General features: G+C 39.3%; 40 non-coding genes and 12 pseudogenes across 40 annotated transcripts; all 52 read right to left on the bottom strand.

The window, feature by feature from the left end:
• Window positions 1–307: 307 nt before the first annotated feature.
• LOC134306626 (5S ribosomal RNA) lies at window positions 308–427 on the bottom strand (annotated as a pseudogene).
• A 281-nt stretch (window positions 428–708) lies between these two features.
• On the bottom strand, window positions 709–828 carry LOC134306625 (5S ribosomal RNA; annotated as a pseudogene).
• Window positions 829–1,105: 277 nt separating this feature from the next.
• LOC134306617 (5S ribosomal RNA) lies at window positions 1,106–1,224 on the bottom strand (annotated as a pseudogene).
• A 303-nt stretch (window positions 1,225–1,527) lies between these two features.
• On the bottom strand, window positions 1,528–1,646 carry LOC134306560 (5S ribosomal RNA). The gene has a single exon (XR_010009301.1). It is a non-coding gene; the product is annotated as a 5S ribosomal RNA (ribosomal RNA).
• A 287-nt stretch (window positions 1,647–1,933) lies between these two features.
• LOC134306628 (5S ribosomal RNA) lies at window positions 1,934–2,056 on the bottom strand (annotated as a pseudogene).
• A 296-nt stretch (window positions 2,057–2,352) lies between these two features.
• Window positions 2,353–2,471, bottom strand: LOC134306623 (5S ribosomal RNA; annotated as a pseudogene).
• A 296-nt stretch (window positions 2,472–2,767) lies between these two features.
• On the bottom strand, window positions 2,768–2,886 carry LOC134306559 (5S ribosomal RNA). Its single transcript, XR_010009300.1, has one exon. It is a non-coding gene; the product is annotated as a 5S ribosomal RNA (ribosomal RNA).
• A 296-nt stretch (window positions 2,887–3,182) lies between these two features.
• On the bottom strand, window positions 3,183–3,302 carry LOC134306615 (5S ribosomal RNA; annotated as a pseudogene).
• Window positions 3,303–3,611: 309 nt separating this feature from the next.
• On the bottom strand, window positions 3,612–3,731 carry LOC134306618 (5S ribosomal RNA; annotated as a pseudogene).
• Window positions 3,732–4,010: 279 nt separating this feature from the next.
• On the bottom strand, window positions 4,011–4,130 carry LOC134306619 (5S ribosomal RNA; annotated as a pseudogene).
• A 299-nt stretch (window positions 4,131–4,429) lies between these two features.
• Window positions 4,430–4,548, bottom strand: LOC134306558 (5S ribosomal RNA). The gene has a single exon (XR_010009299.1). It is a non-coding gene; the product is annotated as a 5S ribosomal RNA (ribosomal RNA).
• Window positions 4,549–4,836: 288 nt separating this feature from the next.
• Window positions 4,837–4,956, bottom strand: LOC134306610 (5S ribosomal RNA; annotated as a pseudogene).
• Window positions 4,957–5,244: 288 nt separating this feature from the next.
• Window positions 5,245–5,363, bottom strand: LOC134306575 (5S ribosomal RNA). The gene has a single exon (XR_010009315.1). It is a non-coding gene; the product is annotated as a 5S ribosomal RNA (ribosomal RNA).
• A 302-nt stretch (window positions 5,364–5,665) lies between these two features.
• On the bottom strand, window positions 5,666–5,784 carry LOC134306557 (5S ribosomal RNA). The gene has a single exon (XR_010009298.1). It is a non-coding gene; the product is annotated as a 5S ribosomal RNA (ribosomal RNA).
• A 314-nt stretch (window positions 5,785–6,098) lies between these two features.
• LOC134306616 (5S ribosomal RNA) lies at window positions 6,099–6,218 on the bottom strand (annotated as a pseudogene).
• Window positions 6,219–6,513: 295 nt separating this feature from the next.
• On the bottom strand, window positions 6,514–6,632 carry LOC134306556 (5S ribosomal RNA). Its single transcript, XR_010009297.1, has one exon. It is a non-coding gene; the product is annotated as a 5S ribosomal RNA (ribosomal RNA).
• Window positions 6,633–6,929: 297 nt separating this feature from the next.
• LOC134306555 (5S ribosomal RNA) lies at window positions 6,930–7,048 on the bottom strand. The gene has a single exon (XR_010009296.1). It is a non-coding gene; the product is annotated as a 5S ribosomal RNA (ribosomal RNA).
• Window positions 7,049–7,341: 293 nt separating this feature from the next.
• On the bottom strand, window positions 7,342–7,459 carry LOC134306627 (5S ribosomal RNA; annotated as a pseudogene).
• Window positions 7,460–7,767: 308 nt separating this feature from the next.
• On the bottom strand, window positions 7,768–7,886 carry LOC134306553 (5S ribosomal RNA). Its single transcript, XR_010009294.1, has one exon. It is a non-coding gene; the product is annotated as a 5S ribosomal RNA (ribosomal RNA).
• Window positions 7,887–8,182: 296 nt separating this feature from the next.
• LOC134306574 (5S ribosomal RNA) lies at window positions 8,183–8,301 on the bottom strand. The gene has a single exon (XR_010009314.1). It is a non-coding gene; the product is annotated as a 5S ribosomal RNA (ribosomal RNA).
• A 300-nt stretch (window positions 8,302–8,601) lies between these two features.
• Window positions 8,602–8,720, bottom strand: LOC134306552 (5S ribosomal RNA). Its single transcript, XR_010009293.1, has one exon. It is a non-coding gene; the product is annotated as a 5S ribosomal RNA (ribosomal RNA).
• Window positions 8,721–9,004: 284 nt separating this feature from the next.
• On the bottom strand, window positions 9,005–9,123 carry LOC134306573 (5S ribosomal RNA). The gene has a single exon (XR_010009313.1). It is a non-coding gene; the product is annotated as a 5S ribosomal RNA (ribosomal RNA).
• Window positions 9,124–9,391: 268 nt separating this feature from the next.
• Window positions 9,392–9,510, bottom strand: LOC134306551 (5S ribosomal RNA). The gene has a single exon (XR_010009292.1). It is a non-coding gene; the product is annotated as a 5S ribosomal RNA (ribosomal RNA).
• Window positions 9,511–9,826: 316 nt separating this feature from the next.
• On the bottom strand, window positions 9,827–9,945 carry LOC134306550 (5S ribosomal RNA). The gene has a single exon (XR_010009291.1). It is a non-coding gene; the product is annotated as a 5S ribosomal RNA (ribosomal RNA).
• Window positions 9,946–10,253: 308 nt separating this feature from the next.
• Window positions 10,254–10,372, bottom strand: LOC134306572 (5S ribosomal RNA). Its single transcript, XR_010009312.1, has one exon. It is a non-coding gene; the product is annotated as a 5S ribosomal RNA (ribosomal RNA).
• A 316-nt stretch (window positions 10,373–10,688) lies between these two features.
• Window positions 10,689–10,807, bottom strand: LOC134306549 (5S ribosomal RNA). Its single transcript, XR_010009290.1, has one exon. It is a non-coding gene; the product is annotated as a 5S ribosomal RNA (ribosomal RNA).
• Window positions 10,808–11,115: 308 nt separating this feature from the next.
• Window positions 11,116–11,234, bottom strand: LOC134306548 (5S ribosomal RNA). The gene has a single exon (XR_010009289.1). It is a non-coding gene; the product is annotated as a 5S ribosomal RNA (ribosomal RNA).
• Window positions 11,235–11,534: 300 nt separating this feature from the next.
• On the bottom strand, window positions 11,535–11,653 carry LOC134306547 (5S ribosomal RNA). Its single transcript, XR_010009288.1, has one exon. It is a non-coding gene; the product is annotated as a 5S ribosomal RNA (ribosomal RNA).
• A 284-nt stretch (window positions 11,654–11,937) lies between these two features.
• Window positions 11,938–12,056, bottom strand: LOC134306546 (5S ribosomal RNA). The gene has a single exon (XR_010009287.1). It is a non-coding gene; the product is annotated as a 5S ribosomal RNA (ribosomal RNA).
• A 320-nt stretch (window positions 12,057–12,376) lies between these two features.
• On the bottom strand, window positions 12,377–12,495 carry LOC134306571 (5S ribosomal RNA). Its single transcript, XR_010009311.1, has one exon. It is a non-coding gene; the product is annotated as a 5S ribosomal RNA (ribosomal RNA).
• Window positions 12,496–12,775: 280 nt separating this feature from the next.
• On the bottom strand, window positions 12,776–12,894 carry LOC134306545 (5S ribosomal RNA). The gene has a single exon (XR_010009286.1). It is a non-coding gene; the product is annotated as a 5S ribosomal RNA (ribosomal RNA).
• A 308-nt stretch (window positions 12,895–13,202) lies between these two features.
• Window positions 13,203–13,321, bottom strand: LOC134306569 (5S ribosomal RNA). Its single transcript, XR_010009310.1, has one exon. It is a non-coding gene; the product is annotated as a 5S ribosomal RNA (ribosomal RNA).
• A 288-nt stretch (window positions 13,322–13,609) lies between these two features.
• Window positions 13,610–13,728, bottom strand: LOC134306544 (5S ribosomal RNA). The gene has a single exon (XR_010009285.1). It is a non-coding gene; the product is annotated as a 5S ribosomal RNA (ribosomal RNA).
• Window positions 13,729–14,032: 304 nt separating this feature from the next.
• On the bottom strand, window positions 14,033–14,151 carry LOC134306568 (5S ribosomal RNA). Its single transcript, XR_010009309.1, has one exon. It is a non-coding gene; the product is annotated as a 5S ribosomal RNA (ribosomal RNA).
• A 264-nt stretch (window positions 14,152–14,415) lies between these two features.
• LOC134306609 (5S ribosomal RNA) lies at window positions 14,416–14,534 on the bottom strand (annotated as a pseudogene).
• Window positions 14,535–15,013: 479 nt separating this feature from the next.
• LOC134306542 (5S ribosomal RNA) lies at window positions 15,014–15,132 on the bottom strand. The gene has a single exon (XR_010009283.1). It is a non-coding gene; the product is annotated as a 5S ribosomal RNA (ribosomal RNA).
• A 308-nt stretch (window positions 15,133–15,440) lies between these two features.
• On the bottom strand, window positions 15,441–15,559 carry LOC134306541 (5S ribosomal RNA). The gene has a single exon (XR_010009282.1). It is a non-coding gene; the product is annotated as a 5S ribosomal RNA (ribosomal RNA).
• Window positions 15,560–15,875: 316 nt separating this feature from the next.
• On the bottom strand, window positions 15,876–15,994 carry LOC134306567 (5S ribosomal RNA). Its single transcript, XR_010009308.1, has one exon. It is a non-coding gene; the product is annotated as a 5S ribosomal RNA (ribosomal RNA).
• A 292-nt stretch (window positions 15,995–16,286) lies between these two features.
• Window positions 16,287–16,405, bottom strand: LOC134306540 (5S ribosomal RNA). Its single transcript, XR_010009281.1, has one exon. It is a non-coding gene; the product is annotated as a 5S ribosomal RNA (ribosomal RNA).
• Window positions 16,406–16,709: 304 nt separating this feature from the next.
• Window positions 16,710–16,828, bottom strand: LOC134306539 (5S ribosomal RNA). The gene has a single exon (XR_010009280.1). It is a non-coding gene; the product is annotated as a 5S ribosomal RNA (ribosomal RNA).
• A 324-nt stretch (window positions 16,829–17,152) lies between these two features.
• Window positions 17,153–17,271, bottom strand: LOC134306538 (5S ribosomal RNA). Its single transcript, XR_010009279.1, has one exon. It is a non-coding gene; the product is annotated as a 5S ribosomal RNA (ribosomal RNA).
• Window positions 17,272–17,539: 268 nt separating this feature from the next.
• On the bottom strand, window positions 17,540–17,658 carry LOC134306566 (5S ribosomal RNA). Its single transcript, XR_010009307.1, has one exon. It is a non-coding gene; the product is annotated as a 5S ribosomal RNA (ribosomal RNA).
• Window positions 17,659–17,950: 292 nt separating this feature from the next.
• Window positions 17,951–18,069, bottom strand: LOC134306537 (5S ribosomal RNA). The gene has a single exon (XR_010009278.1). It is a non-coding gene; the product is annotated as a 5S ribosomal RNA (ribosomal RNA).
• A 300-nt stretch (window positions 18,070–18,369) lies between these two features.
• Window positions 18,370–18,488, bottom strand: LOC134306564 (5S ribosomal RNA). The gene has a single exon (XR_010009305.1). It is a non-coding gene; the product is annotated as a 5S ribosomal RNA (ribosomal RNA).
• A 316-nt stretch (window positions 18,489–18,804) lies between these two features.
• On the bottom strand, window positions 18,805–18,923 carry LOC134306536 (5S ribosomal RNA). Its single transcript, XR_010009277.1, has one exon. It is a non-coding gene; the product is annotated as a 5S ribosomal RNA (ribosomal RNA).
• A 332-nt stretch (window positions 18,924–19,255) lies between these two features.
• On the bottom strand, window positions 19,256–19,374 carry LOC134306563 (5S ribosomal RNA). The gene has a single exon (XR_010009304.1). It is a non-coding gene; the product is annotated as a 5S ribosomal RNA (ribosomal RNA).
• A 300-nt stretch (window positions 19,375–19,674) lies between these two features.
• Window positions 19,675–19,793, bottom strand: LOC134306535 (5S ribosomal RNA). The gene has a single exon (XR_010009276.1). It is a non-coding gene; the product is annotated as a 5S ribosomal RNA (ribosomal RNA).
• A 308-nt stretch (window positions 19,794–20,101) lies between these two features.
• On the bottom strand, window positions 20,102–20,220 carry LOC134306562 (5S ribosomal RNA). The gene has a single exon (XR_010009303.1). It is a non-coding gene; the product is annotated as a 5S ribosomal RNA (ribosomal RNA).
• A 292-nt stretch (window positions 20,221–20,512) lies between these two features.
• LOC134306534 (5S ribosomal RNA) lies at window positions 20,513–20,631 on the bottom strand. The gene has a single exon (XR_010009275.1). It is a non-coding gene; the product is annotated as a 5S ribosomal RNA (ribosomal RNA).
• A 300-nt stretch (window positions 20,632–20,931) lies between these two features.
• On the bottom strand, window positions 20,932–21,050 carry LOC134306561 (5S ribosomal RNA). The gene has a single exon (XR_010009302.1). It is a non-coding gene; the product is annotated as a 5S ribosomal RNA (ribosomal RNA).
• Window positions 21,051–21,350: 300 nt separating this feature from the next.
• On the bottom strand, window positions 21,351–21,469 carry LOC134306533 (5S ribosomal RNA). Its single transcript, XR_010009274.1, has one exon. It is a non-coding gene; the product is annotated as a 5S ribosomal RNA (ribosomal RNA).
• Window positions 21,470–21,773: 304 nt separating this feature from the next.
• LOC134306531 (5S ribosomal RNA) lies at window positions 21,774–21,892 on the bottom strand. Its single transcript, XR_010009272.1, has one exon. It is a non-coding gene; the product is annotated as a 5S ribosomal RNA (ribosomal RNA).
• Window positions 21,893–23,895: the final 2,003 nt, after the last annotated feature.

The following is a 23,895-nucleotide window of genomic DNA, read 5'->3' as shown; positions in this document are numbered from 1 at the left end:
GGTTTGGCCGTAAGCGAAAGAAGCTGGATTTAAAGGCCTGTTATAGCTAGTCAGCCCAGCTATCTGAGTGACTAGCCAGCTATCTGGGCTGGAATTACATTGGACATAGGCCTTTCATAGATTAGATAGATAGATAGATAGATAGATAGATAGATAGATAGATTAGATAGACTTAGATAGATAGATAGATAGATAGATAGATGATAGATAGATAGATAGATAGATAGATAGATAGATAGATCCTTTATTATGCTAGCTAACTGCTAAATGACACTTCATGAATGGGGCTGAAACTCAAAAATAAAAAGTCTTACAGCACTCAGTATTCCCAGGCAGTCTCCCATCTAGGTACTTGACTGAGCCCAACCCTGCTTGGCTTCTGAGATCCGGACGAGATCAGGCGTTCCAAGGTGGTTTGGCCGTAAGCGAAAGAAGCTGGATTTAAAGGCCTGTTATAGCTAGTCAGCCAGCTATCTGAGTGCTAGCCAGCTATCTGGGCTGGAATTACATTGGAAGGCCTTTCATAGATTAGATAGATAGATAGATAGATAGATAGATAGATAGATAGATAGATAGATAGATAAGATAGATAGATAGATAGATAGATAGATAGATAGATAGATAGATAGATAGATAGATAGATACTTTATTATGCTAGCTAACTGCTAAATGACACTTCATGAATGGGGCTGAAACTCAAAAATAAAAAGCTTACAGCACTCAGTATTCCCAGGCAGTCTCCCATCTAGGTACTGACTGAGCCCAACCCTGCTTGGCTTCTGAGATCGGACGAGATCAGTGCGTTCCCAAGGTTGTTTGGCCGTAAGCGAAAGAAGCTGGATTTAAAGCCTGTTATAGCTAGTCAGCCAGCTATCTGAGTGCTAGCCAGCTATCTGGGCTGGAATTACATTGAAGGCCTTTCATAGATTAGATAGATAGAGTAGATAGATAGATAGATAGATAGATAGATAGATAGATAGATAGATAGATAGATAGATAGATAGATAGATAGATAGATAGATAGATAGATAGATAGATCCCTTAATTATGCTAGCTAACTGCTAAATGACACTTCATGAATGGGGCTGAAACCCAAAAAATAAAAGCTTTACAGCACTCAGTATTCCCAGGCAGTCTCCCATCTAGGTACTGACTGAGCCCAACCCTGCTTGGCTTCTGAGATCGGACGAGATCAGGCGTTCCCAAGGTGGTTTGGCCGTAAGCGAAAGAAGCTGGATTTAAAGGCCTGTTATAGCTAGTCAGCCAGCTATCTGAGTCTGCTAGCCAGCTATCTGGGGCTGGAATTACATTGGAAGGCCTTTCATAGATTAGATAGATAGATAGATAGATAGATAGATAGATAGATAGATAGATAGATAGATAGATAGATAGATAGATAGATAGATAGATAGATAGATAGATAGATAGATAGATAGATAGATAGATAGATAGATAGATAGTTCCTTTATTATGCTAGCTAACTGCTAAATGACACTTCATGAATGGGGCTGAAACTCAAAAATAAAAAGCTTACAGCACTCAGTATTCCCAGGCAGTCTCCCATCTAGGTACTGACTGAGCCCAACCCTGCTTGGCTTCTGAGATCGGACGAGATCAGGCGTTCCCAAGGTGGTTTGGCCGTAAGCGAAAGAAGCTGGATTTAAAGGCCTGTTATAGCTAGTCAGCCAGCTATCTGAGTGCTAGCCAGCTATCTGGGCTGGAATTACATTGGAAGCCTTTCATAGATTAGATAGATAGATAGATAGATAGATAGATAGATAGATAGATAGATAGATAGATAGATAGATAGATAGATAGATAGATAGATAGATAGATAGATAGATAGATAGATAGATAGATAGATAGATCCTTTATTATGCTAGCTAACTGCTAAATGACACTTCATGAATGGGGCTGAAACTCAAAAATAAAAAGCTTACAGCACTCAGTATTCCCAGGCAGTCATCCCATCTAGGTACTGACTGAGCCCAACCCTGCTTGGCTTCTGAGATCGGACGAGATCAGGCGTTCCCCAAGGCTGGTTTGGCCCGTAAGCGAAAGAAGCTGGATTTAAAGGCCTGTTATAGCTAGTCAGCCAGCTATCTGAGTGCTAGCCAGCTATCTGGGCTGGAATTACATTGGAAGGCCTTTCATAGATTAGATAGATAGATAGATAGATAGATAGATAGATAGATAGATAGATAGATAGATAGATAGATAGATAGATAGATAGATAGATAGATAGATAGATAGATAGATAGATAGATAGATAGATAGATAGATAGATCCTTTATTATGCTAGCTAACTGCTAAATGACACTTCATGAATGGGGCTGAAACTCAAAAATAAAAAGCTTACAGCACTCAGTATTCCCAGGCAGTCTCCCATCTAGGTACTGACTGAGCCAACCCTGCTTGGCTTCTGAGATCGGACGAGGATCAGGCGTTCCCAAGGTGGTTTGGCCGTAAGCGAAAGAAGCTGGATTTAAAGGCCTGTTATAGCTAGTCAGCCAGCTATCTGAGTGCTAGCCAGCTATCTGGGCTGGAATTACATTGGAAGGCCTTTCATAGATTAGATAGATAGATAGATAGATAGATAGATAGATAGATAGATAGATAGATAGATAGATAGATAGATAGATAGATAGATAGATAGATAGATAGATAGATAGATAGATAGATAGATAGATAGATAGATAGTTCCTTTATTATGCTAGCTAACTGCTAAATGACACTTCATGAATGGGGCTGAAACTCAAAAATAAAAAGCTTACAGCACTCAGTATTCCCAGGCAGTCTCCCATCTAGGTACTGACTGAGCCCAACCCTGCTTGGCTTCTGAGATCGGACGAGATCAGGCGTTCCCAAGGTGGTTTGGCCGTAAGCGAAAGAAGCTGGATTTAAAGGCCTGTTATAGCTAGTCAGCCAGCTATCTGAGTGCTAGCCAGCTATCTGGGCTGGAATTACATTGGAAGGCCTTTCATAGATTAGATAGATAGATAGATAGATAGATAGATAGATAGATAGATAGATAGATAGATAGATAGATAGATAGATAGATAGATAGATAGATAGATAGATAGATAGATAGATAGATAGATAGATAGATAGATAGATCCTTTATTATGCTAGCTAACTGCTAAATGACACTTCATGAATGGGGCTGAAACCCAAAAATAAAAAGCTTACAGCACTCAGTATTCCCAGGCAGTCTCCCATCTAGGTACTGACTGAGCCCAACCCTGCTTGGCTTCTGAGATCGGACGAGATCAGGCGTTCCCAAGGTCGGTTTGGCCGTAAGCGAAAGAAGCTGGATTTAAAGGCCTGTTATAGCTAGTCAGCCAGCTATCTGAGTGCTAGCCAGCTATCTGGGCTGGAATTACATTGGAAGGCCTTTCATAGATTAGATAGATAGATAGATAGATAGATAGATAGATAGATAGATAAGATAGATAGATAGATAGATAGATAGATAGATAGATAGATAGATAGATAGATAGATAGATAGATAGATAGATAGATAGATAGATAGATAGATAGATAGATCCTTTATTATGCTAGCTAACTGCTAAATGACACTTCATGAATGGGGCTGAAACTCAAAAATAAAAAGCTTACAGCACTCAGTATTCCCAGGCAGTCTCCCATCTAGGTACTGACTGAGCCCAACCCCTGCTTGGCTTCTGAGATCGGACGAGATCAGGCGTTCCCAAGGTGGTTTGGCCGTAAGCGAAAGAAGCTGGATTTAAAGGCCTGTTATAGCTAGTCAGCCAGCTATCTGAGTGCTAGCCAGCTATCTGGGCTGGAATTACATTGGAAGGCCTTTCATAGATTAGATAGATAGATAGATAGATAGATAGATAGATAGATAGATAGATAGATAGATAGATAGATAGATAGATAGATAGATAGATAGATAGATAGATAGATAGATAGATAGATAGATCCTTTATTATGCTAGCTAACTGCTAAATGACACTTCATGAATGGGCTGAAACCCAAAAATAAAAAGCTTACAGCACTCAGTATTCCCAGGCAGTCTCCCCATCTAGGTACTGACTGAGCCCAACCCTGCTTGGCTTCTGAGATCGGACGAGATCAGGCGTTCCCAAGGTGGTTTGGCCGTAAGCGAAAGAAGCTGGATTTAAAGCCTGTTATAGCTAGTCAGCCAGCTATCTGAGTGCTAGCCAGCTATCTGGGCTGGAATTACATTGGAAGGCCTTTCATAGATTAGATAGATAGATAGATAGATAGATAGATAGATAGATAGATAGATAGATAGATAGATAGATAGATAGATAGATAGATAGATAGATAGATAGATAGATAGATAGATAGATAGATAGATAGATAGATAGATAGATCCTTTATTATGCTAGCTAACTGCTAAATGACACTTCATGAATGGGGCTGAAACTCAAAAATAAAAAGCTTACAGCACTCAGTATTCCCAGGCAGTCTCCCATCTAGGTACTGACTGAGCCCAACCCTGCTTGGCTTCTGAGATCGGACGAGATCAGGCGTTCCCAAGGTGGTTTGGCCGTAAGCGAAAGAAGCTGGATTTAAAGGCCTGTTATAGCTAGTCAGCCAGCTATCTGAGTGCTAGCCAGCTATCTGGGCTGGAATTACATTGGAAGGCCTTTCATAGATTAGATAGATAGATAGATAGATAGATAGATAGATAGATAGATAGATAGATAGATAGATAGATAGATAGATAGATAGATAGATAGATAGATAGATAGATAGATAGATAGATAGATAGATAGATCCTTTATTATGCTAGCTAACTGCTAAATGACACTTCATGAATGGGGCTGAAACTCAAAAATAAAAAGCTTACAGCACTCAGTATTCCCAGGCAGTCTCCCATCTAGGTACTGACTGAGCCCAACCCTGCTTGGCTTCTGAGATCGGACGAGATCAGGGCGTTCCCAAGGTGGTTTGGCCGTAAGCGAAAGAAGCTGGATTTAAAGGCCTGTTATAGCTAGTCAGCCAGCTATCTGAGTGCTAGCCAGCTATCTGGGCTGGAATTACATTGGAAGGCCTTTCATAGATTAGATAGATAGATAGATAGATAGATAGATAGATAGATAGATAGATAGATAGATAGATAGATAGATAGATAGATAGATAGATAGATAGATAGATAGATAGATAGATAGATAGATAGATAGATCCTTTATTATGCTAGCTAACTGCTAAATGACACTTCATGAATGGGGCTGAAACCCAAAAATAAAAAGCTTACAGCACTCAGTATTCCCAGGCAGTCTCCCATCTAGGTACTGACTGAGCCCAACCCTGCTTGGCTTCTGAGATCGGACGAGATCAGGCGTTCCCAAGGCGGTTTGGCCGTAAGCGAAAGAAGCTGGATTTAAAGGCCTGTTATAGCTAGTCAGCCAGCTATCTGAGTGCTAGCCAGCTATCTGGGCTGGAATTACATTGGAAGGCCTTTCATAGATTAGATAGATAGATAGATAGATAGATAGAGATAGATAGATAGATAGATAGATAGATAGATAGATAGATAGATAGATAGATAGATAGATAGATAGATAGATAGATAGATAGATAGATAGATAGATAGATAGATAGATCCTTTATTATGCTAGCTAACTGCTAAATGACACTTCATGAATGGGGCTGAAACTCAAAAATAAAAAGCTTACAGCACTCAGTATTCCCAGGCAGTCTCCCATCTAGGTACTGACTGAGCCCAACCCTGCTTGGCTTCTGAGATCGGACGAGATCAGGCGTTCCCAAGGTGGTTTGGCCGTAAGCGAAAGAAGCTGGATTTAAAGGCCTGTTATAGCTAGTCAGCCAGCTATCTGAGTGCTAGCCAGCTATCTGGGCTGGAATTACATTGGAAGGCCTTTCATAGATTAGATAGATAGATAGATAGATAGATATAGATAGATAGATAGATAGATAGATAGATAGATAGATAGATAGATAGAATAGATAGATAGATAGATAGAGATAGATAGATAGATAGATAGATAGATAGATAGATAGATAGATAGATAGATCCTTTATTATGCTAGCTAACTGCTAAATGACACTTCATGAATGGGGCTGAAACCTCAAAAATAAAAAGCTTACAGCACTCAGTATTCCCAGGCAGTCTCCCATCTAGGTACTGACTGAGCCCAACCCTGCTTGGCTTCTGAGATCGGACGAGATCAGGCAGTTCCCAAGGTGGTTTGGCCGTAAGCGAAAGAAGCTGGATTTAAAGGCCTGTTATAGCTAGTCAGCCAGCTATCTGAGTGCTAGCCAGCTATCTGGCTGGAATTACATTGGAAGGCCTTTCATAGATTAGATAGATAGATAGATAGATAGATAGATAGATAGATAGATAGAGATAGATAGATAGATAGATAGATAGATAGATAGATAGATAGATAGATAGATATAGATAGATAGATAGATAGATAGATAGATAGATCCTTTATTATGCTAGCTAACTGCTAAATGACACTTCATGAATGGGGCTGAAACTCAAAAATAAAAAGCTTACAGCACTCAGTATTCCCAGGCAGTCTCCCATCTAGGTACTGACTGAGCCCAACCCTGCTTGGCTTCTGAGATCGGACGAGATCAGGCGTTCCCAAGGTGGTTTGGCCGTAAGCGAAAGAAGCTGGATTTAAAGGCCTGTTATAGCTAGTCAGCCAGCTATCTGAGTGCTAGCCAGCTATCTGGGCTGGAATTACATTGGAAGGCCTTTCATAGATTAGATAGATAGATAGATAGATAGATAGATAGATAGATAGATAGATAGATATAGATAGATAGATAGATAGATAGATAGATAGATAGATAGATAGATAGATAGATAGATAGATAGATAGATAGATAGATATTCCTTTATTATGCTAGCTAACTGCTAAATGACACTTCATGAATGGGGCTGAAACTCAAAAATAAAAAGCTTACAGCACTCAGTATTCCCAGGCAGTCTCCCATCTAGGTACTGACTGAGCCCAACCCTGCTTGGCTTCTGAGATCGGACGAGATCAGGCGTTCCCAAGGTGGTTTGGCCGTAAGCGAAAGAAGCTGGATTTAAAGGCCTGTTATAGCTAGTCAGCCAGCTATCTGAGTGCTAGCCAGCTATCTGGGCTGGAATTACATTGGAAGGCCTTTCATAGATTAGATAGATAGATAGATAGATAGATAGATAGATAGATAGATAGATAGATAGATAGATAGATAGATAGATAGATAGATAGATAGATAGATAGATAGAGATAGATAGATAGATAGATAGATAGATAGATCCTTTATTATGCTAGCTAACTGCTAATGACACTTCATGAATGGGGCTGAAACCCAAAAATAAAAAGCTTACAGCACTCAGTATTCCCAGGCAGTCTCCATCTAGGTACTGACTGAGCCCCAACCCTGCTTGGCTTCTGAGATCGGACGAGATCAGGCGTTCCAAGGCGGTTTGGCCGTAAGCGAAAGAAGCTGGATTTAAAGGCCTGTTATAGCTAGTCAGCCAGCTATCTGAGTGCTAGCCAGCTATCTGGGCTGGAATTACATTGGAAGGCCTTTCATAGATTAGATAGATAGATAGATAGATAGATAGATAGATAGATAGATAGATAGATAGATAGATAGATAGATAGATAGATAGATAGATAGATAGATAGATAGATAGATAGATAGATAGATAGATAGATAGATAGATAGATAGATAGATCCTTTATTATGCTAGCTAACTGCTAAATGACACTTCATGAATGGGGCTGAAACTCAAAAATAAAAAGCTTACAGCACTCAGTATTCCCAGGCAGTCTCCCATCTAGGTACTGACTGAGCCCAACCCTGCTTGGCTTCTGAGATCGGACGAGATCAGGCGTTCCCAAGGTGGTTTGGCCGTAAGCGAAAGAAGCTGGATTTAAAGGCCTGTTATAGCTAGTCAGCCAGCTATCTGAGTGCTAGCCAGCTATCTGGGCTGGAATTACATTGGAAGGCCTTTCATAGATTAGATAGATAGATAGATAGATAGATAGATAGATAGATAGATAGATAGATAGATAGATAGATAGATAGATAGATAGATAGATAGATAGATAGATAGATAGATAGATAGATAGATAGATAGATAGATAGATCCTTTATTATGCTAGCTAACTGCTAAATGACACTTCATGAATGGGGCTGAAACCCAAAAATAAAAAGCTTACAGCACTCAGTATTCCCAGGCAGTCTCCCATCTAGGTACTGACTGAGCCCAACCCTGCTTGGCTTCTGAGATCGGACGAGATCAGGCGTTCCCAAGGCGGTTTGGCCGTAAGCGAAAGAAGCTGGATTTAAAGGCCTGTTATAGCTAGTCAGCCAGCTATCTGAGTGCTAGCCAGCTATCTGGGCTGGAATTACATTGGAAGGCCTTTCATAGATTAGATAGATAGATAGATAGATAGATAGATAGATAGATAGATAGATAGATAGATAGATAGATAGATAGATAGATAGATAGATAGATAGATAGATAGATAGATAGATAGATAGATAGATAGATAGATAGATAGATCCTTTATTATGCTAGCTAACTGCTAAATGACACTTCATGAATGGGGCTGAAACTCAAAAATAAAAAGCTTACAGCACTCAGTATTCCCAGGCAGTCTCCCATCTAGGTACTGACTGAGCCCAACCCTGCTTGGCTTCTGAGATCGGACGAGATCAGGCGTTCCCAAGGTGGTTTGGCCGTAAGCGAAAGAAGCTGGATTTAAAGGCCTGTTATAGCTAGTCAGCCAGCTATCTGAGTGCTAGCCAGCTATCTGGGCTGGAATTACATTGGAAGGCCTTTCATAGATTAGATAGATAGATAGATAGATAGATAGATAGATAGATAGATAGATAGATAGATAGATAGATAGATAGATAGATAGATAGATAGATAGATAGATAGATAGATAGATAGATAGATAGATCCTTTATTATGCTAGCTAACTGCTAAATGACACTTCATGAATGGGGCTGAAACCCAAAAATAAAAAGCTTACAGCACTCAGTATTCCCAGGCAGTCTCCCATCTAGGTACTGACTGAGCCCAACCCTGCTTGGCTTCTGAGATCGGACGAGATCAGGCGTTCCCAAGGCGGTTTGGCCGTAAGCGAAAGAAGCTGGATTTAAAGGCCTGTTATAGCTAGTCAGCCAGCTATCTGAGTGCTAGCCAGCTATCTGGGCTGGAATTACATTGGAAGGCCTTTCATAGATTAGATAGATAGATAGATAGATAGATAGATAGATAGATAGATAGATAGATAGATAGATAGATAGATAGATAGATAGATAGATAGATAGATAGATAGATAGATCCTTTATTATGCTAGCTAACTGCTAAATGACACTTCATGAATGGGGCTGAAACTCAAAAATAAAAAGCTTACAGCACTCAGTATTCCCAGGCAGTCTCCCATCTAGGTACTGACTGAGCCCAACCCTGCTTGGCTTCTGAGATCGGACGAGATCAGGCGTTCCCAAGGTGGTTTGGCCGTAAGCGAAAGAAGCTGGATTTAAAGGCCTGTTATAGCTAGTCAGCCAGCTATCTGAGTGCTAGCCAGCTATCTGGGCTGGAATTACATTGGAAGGCCTTTCATAGATTAGATAGATAGATAGATAGATAGATAGATAGATAGATAGATAGATAGATAGATAGATAGATAGATAGATAGATAGATAGATAGATAGATAGATAGATAGATAGATAGATAGATAGATAGATAGATAGATAGATAGATAGATAGATAGTTCCTTTATTATGCTAGCTAACTGCTAAATGACACTTCATGAATGGGGCTGAAACTCAAAAATAAAAAGCTTACAGCACTCAGTATTCCCAGGCAGTCTCCCATCTAGGTACTGACTGAGCCCAACCCTGCTTGGCTTCTGAGATCGGACGAGATCAGGCGTTCCCAAGGTGGTTTGGCCGTAAGCGAAAGAAGCTGGATTTAAAGGCCTGTTATAGCTAGTCAGCCAGCTATCTGAGTGCTAGCCAGCTATCTGGGCTGGAATTACATTGGAAGGCCTTTCATAGATTAGATAGATAGATAGATAGATAGATAGATAGATAGATAGATAGATAGATAGATAGATAGATAGATAGATAGATAGATAGATAGATAGATAGATAGATAGATAGATAGATAGATAGATAGATAGATAGATAGATAGATAGATCCTTTATTATGCTAGCTAACTGCTAAATGACACTTCATGAATGGGGCTGAAACCCAAAAATAAAAAGCTTACAGCACTCAGTATTCCCAGGCAGTCTCCCATCTAGGTACTGACTGAGCCCAACCCTGCTTGGCTTCTGAGATCGGACGAGATCAGGCGTTCCCAAGGCGGTTTGGCCGTAAGCGAAAGAAGCTGGATTTAAAGGCCTGTTATAGCTAGTCAGCCAGCTATCTGAGTGCTAGCCAGCTATCTGGGCTGGAATTACATTGGAAGGCCTTTCATAGATTAGATAGATAGATAGATAGATAGATAGATAGATAGATAGATAGATAGATAGATAGATAGATAGATAGATAGATAGATAGATAGATAGATAGATAGATAGATAGATAGATAGATAGATAGATAGATAGATAGATAGATAGATAGATAGATCCTTTATTATGCTAGCTAACTGCTAAATGACACTTCATGAATGGGGCTGAAACTCAAAAATAAAAAGCTTACAGCACTCAGTATTCCCAGGCAGTCTCCCATCTAGGTACTGACTGAGCCCAACCCTGCTTGGCTTCTGAGATCGGACGAGATCAGGCGTTCCCAAGGTGGTTTGGCCGTAAGCGAAAGAAGCTGGATTTAAAGGCCTGTTATAGCTAGTCAGCCAGCTATCTGAGTGCTAGCCAGCTATCTGGGCTGGAATTACATTGGAAGGCCTTTCATAGATTAGATAGATAGATAGATAGATAGATAGATAGATAGATAGATAGATAGATAGATAGATAGATAGATAGATAGATAGATAGATAGATAGATAGATAGATAGATAGATAGATAGATAGATAGATAGATAGATAGATAGATAGATCCTTTATTATGCTAGCTAACTGCTAAATGACACTTCATGAATGGGGCTGAAACCCAAAAATAAAAAGCTTACAGCACTCAGTATTCCCAGGCAGTCTCCCATCTAGGTACTGACTGAGCCCAACCCTGCTTGGCTTCTGAGATCGGACGAGATCAGGCGTTCCCAAGGTGGTTTGGCCGTAAGCGAAAGAAGCTGGATTTAAAGGCCTGTTATAGCTAGTCAGCCAGCTATCTGAGTGCTAGCCAGCTATCTGGGCTGGAATTACATTGGAAGGCCTTTCATAGATTAGATAGATAGATAGATAGATAGATAGATAGATAGATAGATAGATAGATAGATAGATAGATAGATAGATAGATAGATAGATAGATAGATAGATAGATAGATAGATAGATAGATAGATAGATAGATAGATAGATCCTTTATTATGCTAGCTAACTGCTAAATGACACTTCATGAATGGGGCTGAAACTCAAAAATAAAAAGCTTACAGCACTCAGTATTCCCAGGCAGTCTCCCATCTAGGTACTGACTGAGCCCAACCCTGCTTGGCTTCTGAGATCGGACGAGATCAGGCGTTCCCAAGGTGGTTTGGCCGTAAGCGAAAGAAGCTGGATTTAAAGGCCTGTTATAGCTAGTCAGCCAGCTATCTGAGTGCTAGCCAGCTATCTGGGCTGGAATTACATTGGAAGGCCTTTCATAGATTAGATAGATAGATAGATAGATAGATAGATAGATAGATAGATAGATAGATAGATAGATAGATAGATAGATAGATAGATAGATAGATAGATAGATAGATAGATAGATAGATAGATAGTTCCTTTATTATGCTAGCTAACTGCTAAATGACACTTCATGAATGGGGCTGAAACTCAAAAATAAAAAGCTTACAGCACTCAGTATTCCCAGGCAGTCTCCCATCTAGGTACTGACTGAGCCCAACCCTGCTTGGCTTCTGAGATCGGACGAGATCAGGCGTTCCCAAGGTGGTTTGGCCGTAAGCGAAAGAAGCTGGATTTAAAGGCCTGTTATAGCTAGTCAGCCAGCTATCTGAGTGCTAGCCAGCTATCTGGGCTGGAATTACATTGGAAGGCCTTTCATAGATTAGATAGATAGATAGATAGATAGATAGATAGATAGATAGATAGATAGATAGATAGATAGATAGATAGATAGATAGATAGATAGATAGATAGATAGATAGATAGATAGATAGATAGATAGATAGATAGATAGATAGATAGATAGATAGATAGATCCTTTATTATGCTAGCTAACTGCTAAATGACACTTCATGAATGGGGCTGAAACCCAAAAATAAAAAGCTTACAGCACTCAGTATTCCCAGGCAGTCTCCCATCTAGGTACTGACTGAGCCCAACCCTGCTTGGCTTCTGAGATCGGACGAGATCAGGCGTTCCCAAGGCGGTTTGGCCGTAAGCGAAAGAAGCTGGATTTAAAGGCCTGTTATAGCTAGTCAGCCAGCTATCTGAGTGCTAGCCAGCTATCTGGGCTGGAATTACATTGGAAGGCCTTTCATAGATTAGATAGATAGATAGATAGATAGATAGATAGATAGATAGATAGATAGATAGATAGATAGATAGATAGATAGATAGATAGATAGATAGATAGATAGATAGATAGATAGATAGATCCTTTATTATGCTAGCTAACTGCTAAATGACACTTCATGAATGGGGCTGAAACTCAAAAATAAAAAGCTTACAGCACTCAGTATTCCCAGGCAGTCTCCCATCTAGGTACTGACTGAGCCCAACCCTGCTTGGCTTCTGAGATCGGACGAGATCAGGCGTTCCCAAGGTGGTTTGGCCGTAAGCGAAAGAAGCTGGATTTAAAGGCCTGTTATAGCTAGTCAGCCAGCTATCTGAGTGCTAGCCAGCTATCTGGGCTGGAATTACATTGGAAGGCCTTTCATAGATTAGATAGATAGATAGATAGATAGATAGATAGATAGATAGATAGATAGATAGATAGATAGATAGATAGATAGATAGATAGATAGATAGATAGATAGATAGATAGATAGATAGATAGATAGATAGATAGATAGATAGATAGATCCTTTATTATGCTAGCTAACTGCTAAATGACACTTCATGAATGGGGCTGAAACCCAAAAATAAAAAGCTTACAGCACTCAGTATTCCCAGGCAGTCTCCCATCTAGGTACTGACTGAGCCCAACCCTGCTTGGCTTCTGAGATCGGACGAGATCAGGCGTTCCCAAGGCGGTTTGGCCGTAAGCGAAAGAAGCTGGATTTAAAGGCCTGTTATAGCTAGTCAGCCAGCTTTCTGAGTGCTAGCCAGCTATCTGGGCTGGAATTACATTGGAAGGCCTTTCATAGATTAGATAGATAGATAGATAGATAGATAGATAGATAGATAGATAGATAGATAGATAGATAGATAGATAGATAGATAGATAGATAGATAGATAGATAGATAGATAGATAGATAGATAGATAGATCCTTTATTATGCTAGCTAACTGCTAAATGACACTTCATGAATGGGGCTGAAACTCAAAAATAAAAAGCTTACAGCACTCAGTATTCCCAGGCAGTCTCCCATCTAGGTACTGACTGAGCCCAACCCTGCTTGGCTTCTGAGATCGGACGAGATCAGGCGTTCCCAAGGTGGTTTGGCCGTAAGCGAAAGAAGCTGGATTTAAAGGCCTGTTATAGCTAGTCAGCCAGCTATCTGAGTGCTAGCCAGCTATCTGGGCTGGAATTACATTGGAAGGCCTTTCATAGATTAGATAGATAGATAGATAGATAGATAGATAGATAGATAGATAGATAGATAGATAGATAGATAGATAGATAGATAGATAGATAGATAGATAGATAGATAGATAGATAGATAGATAGATAGATAGATAGATAGATAGATCCTTTATTATGCTAGCTAACTGCTAAATGACACTTCATGAATGGGGCTGAAACCCAAAAATAAAAAGCTTACAGCACTCAGTATTCCCAGGCAGTCTCCCATCTAGGTACTGACTGAGCCCAACCCTGCTTGGCTTCTGAGATCGGACGAGATCAGGCGTTCCCAAGGCGGTTTGGCCGTAAGCGAAAGAAGCTGGATTTAAAGGCCTGTTATAGCTAGTCAGCCAGCTATCTGAGTGCTAGCCAGCTATCTGGGCTGGAATTACATTGGAAGGCCTTTCATAGATTAGATAGATAGATAGATAGATAGATAGATAGATAGATAGATAGATAGATAGATAGATAGATAGATAGATAGATAGATAGATAGATAGATAGATAGATCCTTTATTATGCTAGCTAACTGCTAAATGACACTTCATGAATGGGGCTGAAACTCAAAAATAAAAAGCTTACAGCACTCAGTATTCCCAGGCAGTCTCCCATCTAGGTACTGACTGAGCCCAACCCTGCTTGGCTTCTGAGATCGGACGAGATCAGGCGTTCCCAAGGTGGTTTGGCCGTGAGCGAAAGAAGCTGGATTTAAAGGCCTGTTATAGCTAGTCAGCCAGCTATCTGAGTGCTAGCCAGCTATCTGGGCTGGAATTACATTGGAAGGCCTTTCATAGATAGATAGATAGATAGATAGATAGATAGATAGATAGATAGATAGATAGATAGATAGATAGATAGATAGATAGATAGATAGATAGATAGATAGATAGATAGATAGATAGATAGATAGATAGATAGATAGATAGATAGATAGATAGATAGATAGATAGATAGATAGATAGATAGATAGATAGATAGATAGATAGATAGATAGATAGATAGATAGATAGATAGATAGATAGATAGATAGATAGATAGATAGATAGATAGATAGATAGATAGATAGATAGATAGATAGATAGATAGATAGATAGATAGATAGATAGATCCTTTATTATGCTAGCTAACTGCTAAATGACACTTCATGAATGGGGCTGAAACTCAAAAATAAAAAGCTTACAGCACTCAGTATTCCCAGGCAGTCTCCCATCTAGGTACTGACTGAGCCCAACCCTGCTTGGCTTCTGAGATCGGACGAGATCAGGCGTTCCCAAGGTGGTTTGGCCGTAAGCGAAAGAAGCTGGATTTAAAGGCCTGTTATAGCTAGTCAGCCAGCTATCTGAGTGCTAGCCAGCTATCTGGGCTGGAATTACATTGGAAGGCCTTTCATAGATTAGATAGATAGATAGATAGATAGATAGATAGATAGATAGATAGATAGATAGATAGATAGATAGATAGATAGATAGATAGATAGATAGATAGATAGATAGATAGATAGATAGATAGATAGATAGATAGATAGATAGATAGTTCCTTTATTATGCTAGCTAACTGCTAAATGACACTTCATGAATGGGGCTGAAACTCAAAAATAAAAAGCTTACAGCACTCAGTATTCCCAGGCAGTCTCCCATCTAGGTACTGACTGAGCCCAACCCTGCTTGGCTTCTGAGATCGGACGAGATCAGGCGTTCCCAAGGTGGTTTGGCCGTAAGCGAAAGAAGCTGGATTTAAAGGCCTGTTATAGCTAGTCAGCCAGCTATCTGAGTGCTAGCCAGCTATCTGGGCTGGAATTACATTGGAAGGCCTTTCATAGATTAGATAGATAGATAGATAGATAGATAGATAGATAGATAGATAGATAGATAGATAGATAGATAGATAGATAGATAGATAGATAGATAGATAGATAGATAGATAGATAGATAGATAGATAGATAGATAGATAGATAGATAGATAGATAGATCCTTTATTATGCTAGCTAACTGCTAAATGACACTTCATGAATGGGGCTGAAACCCAAAAATAAAAAGCTTACAGCACTCAGTATTCCCAGGCAGTCTCCCATCTAGGTACTGACTGAGCCCAACCCTGCTTGGCTTCTGAGATCGGACGAGATCAGGCGTTCCCAAGGCGGTTTGGCCGTAAGCGAAAGAAGCTGGATTTAAAGGCCTGTTATAGCTAGTCAGCCAGCTATCTGAGTGCTAGCCAGCTATCTGGGCTGGAATTACATTGGAAGGCCTTTCATAGATTAGATAGATAGATAGATAGATAGATAGATAGATAGATAGATAGATAGATAGATAGATAGATAGATAGATAGATAGATAGATAGATAGATAGATAGATAGATAGATAGATAGATAGATAGATAGATCCTTTATTATGCTAGCTAACTGCTAAATGACACTTCATGAATGGGGCTGAAACTCAAAAATAAAAAGCTTACAGCACTCAGTATTCCCAGGCAGTCTCCCATCTAGGTACTGACTGAGCCCAACCCTGCTTGGCTTCTGAGATCGGACGAGATCAGGCGTTCCCAAGGTGGTTTGGCCGTAAGCGAAAGAAGCTGGATTTAAAGGCCTGTTATAGCTAGTCAGCCAGCTATCTGAGTGCTAGCCAGCTATCTGGGCTGGAATTACATTGGAAGGCCTTTCATAGATTAGATAGATAGATAGATAGATAGATAGATAGATAGATAGATAGATAGATAGATAGATAGATAGATAGATAGATAGATAGATAGATAGATAGATAGATAGATAGATAGATAGATAGATAGATAGATAGATAGATAGATCCTTTATTATGCTAGCTAACTGCTAAATGACACTTCATGAATGGGGCTGAAACCCAAAAATAAAAAGCTTACAGCACTCAGTATTCCCAGGCAGTCTCCCATCTAGGTACTGACTGAGCCCAACCCTGCTTGGCTTCTGAGATCGGACGAGATCAGGCGTTCCCAAGGTGGTTTGGCCGTAAGCGAAAGAAGCTGGATTTAAAGGCCTGTTATAGCTAGTCAGCCAGCTATCTGAGTGCTAGCCAGCTATCTGGGCTGGAATTACATTGGAAGGCCTTTCATAGATTAGATAGATAGATAGATAGATAGATAGATAGATAGATAGATAGATAGATAGATAGATAGATAGATAGATAGATAGATAGATAGATAGATAGATAGATAGATAGATAGATAGATAGATAGATAGATAGATAGATAGATAGATAGATAGATAGATAGATCCTTTATTATGCTAGCTAACTGCTAAATGACACTTCATGAATGGGGCTGAAACTCAAAAATAAAAAGCTTACAGCACTCAGTATTCCCAGGCAGTCTCCCATCTAGGTACTGACTGAGCCCAACCCTGCTTGGCTTCTGAGATCGGACGAGATCAGGCGTTCCCAAGGTGGTTTGGCCGTAAGCGAAAGAAGCTGGATTTAAAGGCCTGTTATAGCTAGTCAGCCAGCTATCTGAGTGCTAGCCAGCTATCTGGGCTGGAATTACATTGGAAGGCCTTTCATAGATTAGATAGATAGATAGATAGATAGATAGATAGATAGATAGATAGATAGATAGATAGATAGATAGATAGATAGATAGATAGATAGATAGATAGATAGATAGATCCTTTATTATGCTAGCTAACTGCTAAATGACACTTCATGAATGGGGCTGAAACCCAAAAATAAAAAGCTTACAGCACTCAGTATTCCCAGGCAGTCTCCCATCTAGGTACTGACTGAGCCCAACCCTGCTTGGCTTCTGAGATCGGACGAGATCAGGCGTTCCCAAGGCGGTTTGGCCGTAAGCGAAAGAAGCTGGATTTAAAGGCCTGTTATAGCTAGTCAGCCAGCTATCTGAGTGCTAGCCAGCTATCTGGGCTGGAATTACATTGGAAGGCCTTTCATAGATTAGATAGATAGATAGATAGATAGATAGATAGATAGATAGATAGATAGATAGATAGATAGATAGATAGATAGATAGATAGATAGATAGATAGATAGATAGATAGATAGATAGATAGATAGATAGATCCTTTATTATGCTAGCTAACTGCTAAATGACACTTCATGAATGGGGCTGAAACTCAAAAATAAAAAGCTTACAGCACTCAGTATTCCCAGGCAGTCTCCCATCTAGGTACTGACTGAGCCCAACCCTGCTTGGCTTCTGAGATCGGACGAGATCAGGCGTTCCCAAGGTGGTTTGGCCGTAAGCGAAAGAAGCTGGATTTAAAGGCCTGTTATAGCTAGTCAGCCAGCTATCTGAGTGCTAGCCAGCTATCTGGGCTGGAATTACATTGGAAGGCCTTTCATAGATTAGATAGATAGATAGATAGATAGATAGATAGATAGATAGATAGATAGATAGATAGATAGATAGATAGATAGATAGATAGATAGATAGATAGATAGATAGATAGATAGATAGATAGATAGATAGATAGATAGATCCTTTATTATGCTAGCTAACTGCTAAATGACACTTCATGAATGGGGCTGAAACCCAAAAATAAAAAGCTTACAGCACTCAGTATTCCCAGGCAGTCTCCCATCTAGGTACTGACTGAGCCCAACCCTGCTTGGCTTCTGAGATCGGACGAGATCAGGCGTTCCCAAGGCGGTTTGGCCGTAAGCGAAAGAAGCTGGATTTAAAGGCCTGTTATAGCTAGTCAGCCAGCTATCTGAGTGCTAGCCAGCTATCTGGGCTGGAATTACATTGGAAGGCCTTTCATAGATTAGATAGATAGATAGATAGATAGATAGATAGATAGATAGATAGATAGATAGATAGATAGATAGATAGATAGATAGATAGATAGATAGATAGATAGATAGATAGATAGATAGATAGATAGATAGATAGATAGATAGATAGATAGATAGATCCTTTATTATGCTAGCTAACTGCTAAATGACACTTCATGAATGGGGCTGAAACTCAAAAATAAAAAGCTTACAGCACTCAGTATTCCCAGGCAGTCTCCCATCTAGGTACTGACTGAGCCCAACCCTGCTTGGCTTCTGAGATCGGACGAGATCAGGCGTTCCCAAGGTGGTTTGGCCGTAAGCGAAAGAAGCTGGATTTAAAGGCCTGTTATAGCTAGTCAGCCAGCTATCTGAGTGCTAGCCAGCTATCTGGGCTGGAATTACATTGGAAGGCCTTTCATAGATTAGATAGATAGATAGATAGATAGATAGATAGATAGATAGATAGATAGATAGATAGATAGATAGATAGATAGATAGATAGATAGATAGATAGATAGATAGATAGATAGATAGATAGATAGATAGATAGATAGATAGATAGATAGATAGATAGATAGATAGATAGATCCTTTATTATGCTAGCTAACTGCTAAATGACACTTCATGAATGGGGCTGAAACCCAAAAATAAAAAGCTTACAGCACTCAGTATTCCCAGGCAGTCTCCCATCTAGGTACTGACTGAGCCCAACCCTGCTTGGCTTCTGAGATCGGACGAGATCAGGCGTTCCCAAGGCGGTTTGGCCGTAAGCGAAAGAAGCTGGATTTAAAGGCCTGTTATAGCTAGTCAGCCAGCTATCTGAGTGCTAGCCAGCTATCTGGGCTGGAATTACATTGGAAGGCCTTTCATAGATTAGATAGATAGATAGATAGATAGATAGATAGATAGATAGATAGATAGATAGATAGATAGATAGATAGATAGATAGATAGATAGATAGATAGATAGATAGATAGATAGATAGATAGATAGATAGATAGATAGATCCTTTATTATGCTAGCTAACTGCTAAATGACACTTCATGAATGGGGCTGAAACTCAAAAATAAAAAGCTTACAGCACTCAGTATTCCCAGGCAGTCTCCCATCTAGGTACTGACTGAGCCCAACCCTGCTTGGCTTCTGAGATCGGACGAGATCAGGCGTTCCCAAGGTGGTTTGGCCGTAAGCGAAAGAAGCTGGATTTAAAGGCCTGTTATAGCTAGTCAGCCAGCTATCTGAGTGCTAGCCAGCTATCTGGGCTGGAATTACATTGGAAGGCCTTTCATAGATTAGATAGATAGATAGATAGATAGATAGATAGATAGATAGATAGATAGATAGATAGATAGATAGATAGATAGATAGATAGATAGATAGATAGATAGATAGATAGATAGATAGATAGATAGATAGATAGATAGATAGATAGATCCTTTATTATGCTAGCTAACTGCTAAATGACACTTCATGAATGGGGCTGAAACCCAAAAATAAAAAGCTTACAGCACTCAGTATTCCCAGGCAGTCTCCCATCTAGGTACTGACTGAGCCCAACCCTGCTTGGCTTCTGAGATCGGACGAGATCAGGCGTTCCCAAGGCGGTTTGGCCGTAAGCGAAAGAAGCTGGATTTAAAGGCCTGTTATAGCTAGTCAGCCAGCTATCTGAGTGCTAGCCAGCTATCTGGGCTGGAATTACATTGGAAGGCCTTTCATAGATTAGATAGATAGATAGATAGATAGATAGATAGATAGATAGATAGATAGATAGATAGATAGATAGATAGATAGATAGATAGATAGATAGATAGATAGATAGATAGATAGATAGATAGATAGATAGATCCTTTATTATGCTAGCTAACTGCTAAATGACACTTCATGAATGGGGCTGAAACTCAAAAATAAAAAGCTTACAGCACTCAGTATTCCCAGGCAGTCTCCCATCTAGGTACTGACTGAGCCCAACCCTGCTTGGCTTCTGAGATCGGACGAGATCAGGCGTTCCCAAGGTGGTTTGGCCGTAAGCGAAAGAAGCTGGATTTAAAGGCCTGTTATAGCTAGTCAGCCAGCTATCTGAGTGCTAGCCAGCTATCTGGGCTGGAATTACATTGGAAGGCCTTTCATAGATTAGATAGATAGATAGATAGATAGATAGATAGATAGATAGATAGATAGATAGATAGATAGATAGATAGATAGATAGATAGATAGATAGATAGATAGATAGATAGATAGATAGATAGATAGATAGATAGATAGATCCTTTATTATGCTAGCTAACTGCTAAATGACACTTCATGAATGGGGCTGAAACCCAAAAATAAAAAGCTTACAGCACTCAGTATTCCCAGGCAGTCTCCCATCTAGGTACTGACTGAGCCCAACCCTGCTTGGCTTCTGAGATCGGACGAGATCAGGCGTTCCCAAGGCGGTTTGGCCGTAAGCGAAAGAAGCTGGATTTAAAGGCCTGTTATAGCTAGTCAGCCAGCTATCTGAGTGCTAGCCAGCTATCTGGGCTGGAATTACATTGGAAGGCCTTTCATAGATTAGATAGATAGATAGATAGATAGATAGATAGATAGATAGATAGATAGATAGATAGATAGATAGATAGATAGATAGATAGATAGATAGATAGATAGATAGATAGATAGATAGATAGATAGATAGATAGATAGATCCTTTATTATGCTAGCTAACTGCTAAATGACACTTCATGAATGGGGCTGAAACTCAAAAATAAAAAGCTTACAGCACTCAGTATTCCCAGGCAGTCTCCCATCTAGGTACTGACTGAGCCCAACCCTGCTTGGCTTCTGAGATCGGACGAGATCAGGCGTTCCCAAGGTGGTTTGGCCGTAAGCGAAAGAAGCTGGATTTAAAGGCCTGTTATAGCTAGTCAGCCAGCTATCTGAGTGCTAGCCAGCTATCTGGGCTGGAATTACATTGGAAGGCCTTTCATAGATTAGATAGATAGATAGATAGATAGATAGATAGATAGATAGATAGATAGATAGATAGATAGATAGATAGATAGATAGATAGATAGATAGATAGATAGATAGATAGATAGATAGATAGATAGATAGATAGATAGATAGATCCTTTATTATGCTAGCTAACTGCTAAATGACACTTCATGAATGGGGCTGAAACCCAAAAATAAAAAGCTTACAGCACTCAGTATTCCCAGGCAGTCTCCCATCTAGGTACTGACTGAGCCCAACCCTGCTTGGCTTCTGAGATCGGACGAGATCAGGCGTTCCCAAGGTGGTTTGGCCGTAAGCGAAAGAAGCTGGATTTAAAGGCCTGTTATAGCTAGTCAGCCAGCTATCTGAGTGCTAGCCAGCTATCTGGGCTGGAATTACATTGGAAGGCCTTTCATAGATTAGATAGATAGATAGATAGATAGATAGATAGATAGATAGATAGATAGATAGATAGATAGATAGATAGATAGATAGATAGATAGATAGATAGATAGATAGATAGATAGATAGATAGATAGATAGATAGATAGATAGATAGATAGATAGATAGATAGATAGATCCTTTATTATGCTAGCTAACTGCTAAATGACACTTCATGAATGGGGCTGAAACTCAAAAATAAAAAGCTTACAGCACTCAGTATTCCCAGGCAGTCTCCCATCTAGGTACTGACTGAGCCCAACCCTGCTTGGTTTCTGAGATCGGACGAGATTTTTTTTTTCTTCTTCTTTTTTAATTAAAGTTAATATCATTTCATAAATACATTAAAATTCGACTTAAATAAATTAAATTATATTAATTAAATACATTTGGGTAATTTGAGTTGCACCTTTTCCCAATCTACTTCTACAAATGGGTTGTTATTTACAATTAAAGCATAAAAAGTTTCTGGTTCGCCTATCATGTTAAAATAGTCTAATAGGTCCTTGAATGTTTTTTTCAGTTTATTTTCAAACACATCACATACAGATATGACATTTCCTTTATGCTTTGCAATATTTTTCCTTTTTATTATTGCTTGTTTGGCCTCAGCTAAAATTATGTTTAATGCAAATGTGTTTTTTGTTTTTCCATTAAAACCAAATAAAAACAGGGGTTGCCATTCAGTCTGTTCCTCTTGTTTCTTGTTTAAAAATGCTGTTGTTATTTTCTTTATTTTTGTTAAAAAACATTTTAATTGTTCACAGTTAAAAAACATGTGTTTGAGTCCTTCATCTTCTTTAAAACATACTTTACATTTGGCGTCTTCTGCTAGTCCTATTTTGCACATTCTCATTTCATTAAAAATACAGTTATGTCTTAAAAGAAAATCAAAGTTTTCAAGCTGTAAATTTTTAAAATGTTGTCTAGTATTTTTAAAAATATCTTCTGCTTCTAGGTTTGGGAACAGCCTTCTCCAGTATTCTTTTGCTCTTGGTTCCACCCACGCTTTTTGTATTAAAACAGTGTATATTTTTTTCAAGGTACAGCTTTCAATTGGAATTGTTTCATTTTTCATTTTTACTTTGATGTTCCAAATTAAGTTTTCACTTGTTTCTTTTTTCCCTATATGTTTTTCAATTTCACTTATCCAATCCTCCGGTATTGCTTTTTTTAATTTTTCATAGTTATTTTGAACTTGGGTTTTGTTAACTGTGTTCTCGTTGGTTTCTAGTGCATCGTATATTGCTTGCGTGGGTAGAAATCCTGATCTAACTTCATATAAAACATCTTTTACTTGGCGCACCCCTGCTTGGAACCAGTCTCTAAAAAATAGCTCTCTGCCCTCATTTAAAATCATTGGGTTAAAAAACAGCGGCTGGTTTAAAAACTGGTTCCTTTCTTTTACCTCTATATCTAAAAAATCCATTAAATCTCTCCATGCTCTAAAAACTTCTTTGTAAAACTCTGGTATGTTTTGTGTCATTTGCTCATTCATTTTCATGCTTAAAACATTAAAATCCATCCCTCCTCCTCCACATTTGTTCATTATTTCTCTAAAGCATTCCTTCCATGCTTGTTCATCTTGATTTAAAAATTTTCTTACCATTTTAATTCTCAGTGCTTTTATTCTTGTAAAAACATCTAAAAGTTTGAGTCCTCCTTGCTCTACTGGCCCTATTAAAGTGTCGTATGCAATTTTTGCCGGTTTCCCATCCCATAAAAAGTTTAAAACGATCGCTTTTATTCTTTTTAACACCCAATGAGGTGTACTAGTGACATTAAGAGCATACCAAGCTTTGGATAAAAACAGTGTGTTTAAAATCAGTACCTTCCCTTTTAAAAATACTTCTCTCTGTTTCCAAAAATGTAATCTGTT

Source organism: Trichomycterus rosablanca, unplaced genomic scaffold, assembly GCF_030014385.1.
Source record: "Trichomycterus rosablanca isolate fTriRos1 unplaced genomic scaffold, fTriRos1.hap1 scaffold_204, whole genome shotgun sequence".
NCBI classification, from domain to species: domain Eukaryota; kingdom Metazoa; phylum Chordata; class Actinopteri; order Siluriformes; family Trichomycteridae; genus Trichomycterus; species Trichomycterus rosablanca.
The sequence above is the reverse complement of the archived record's forward strand: the minus strand, read 5'-3'. Positions and strand labels throughout refer to the sequence as shown.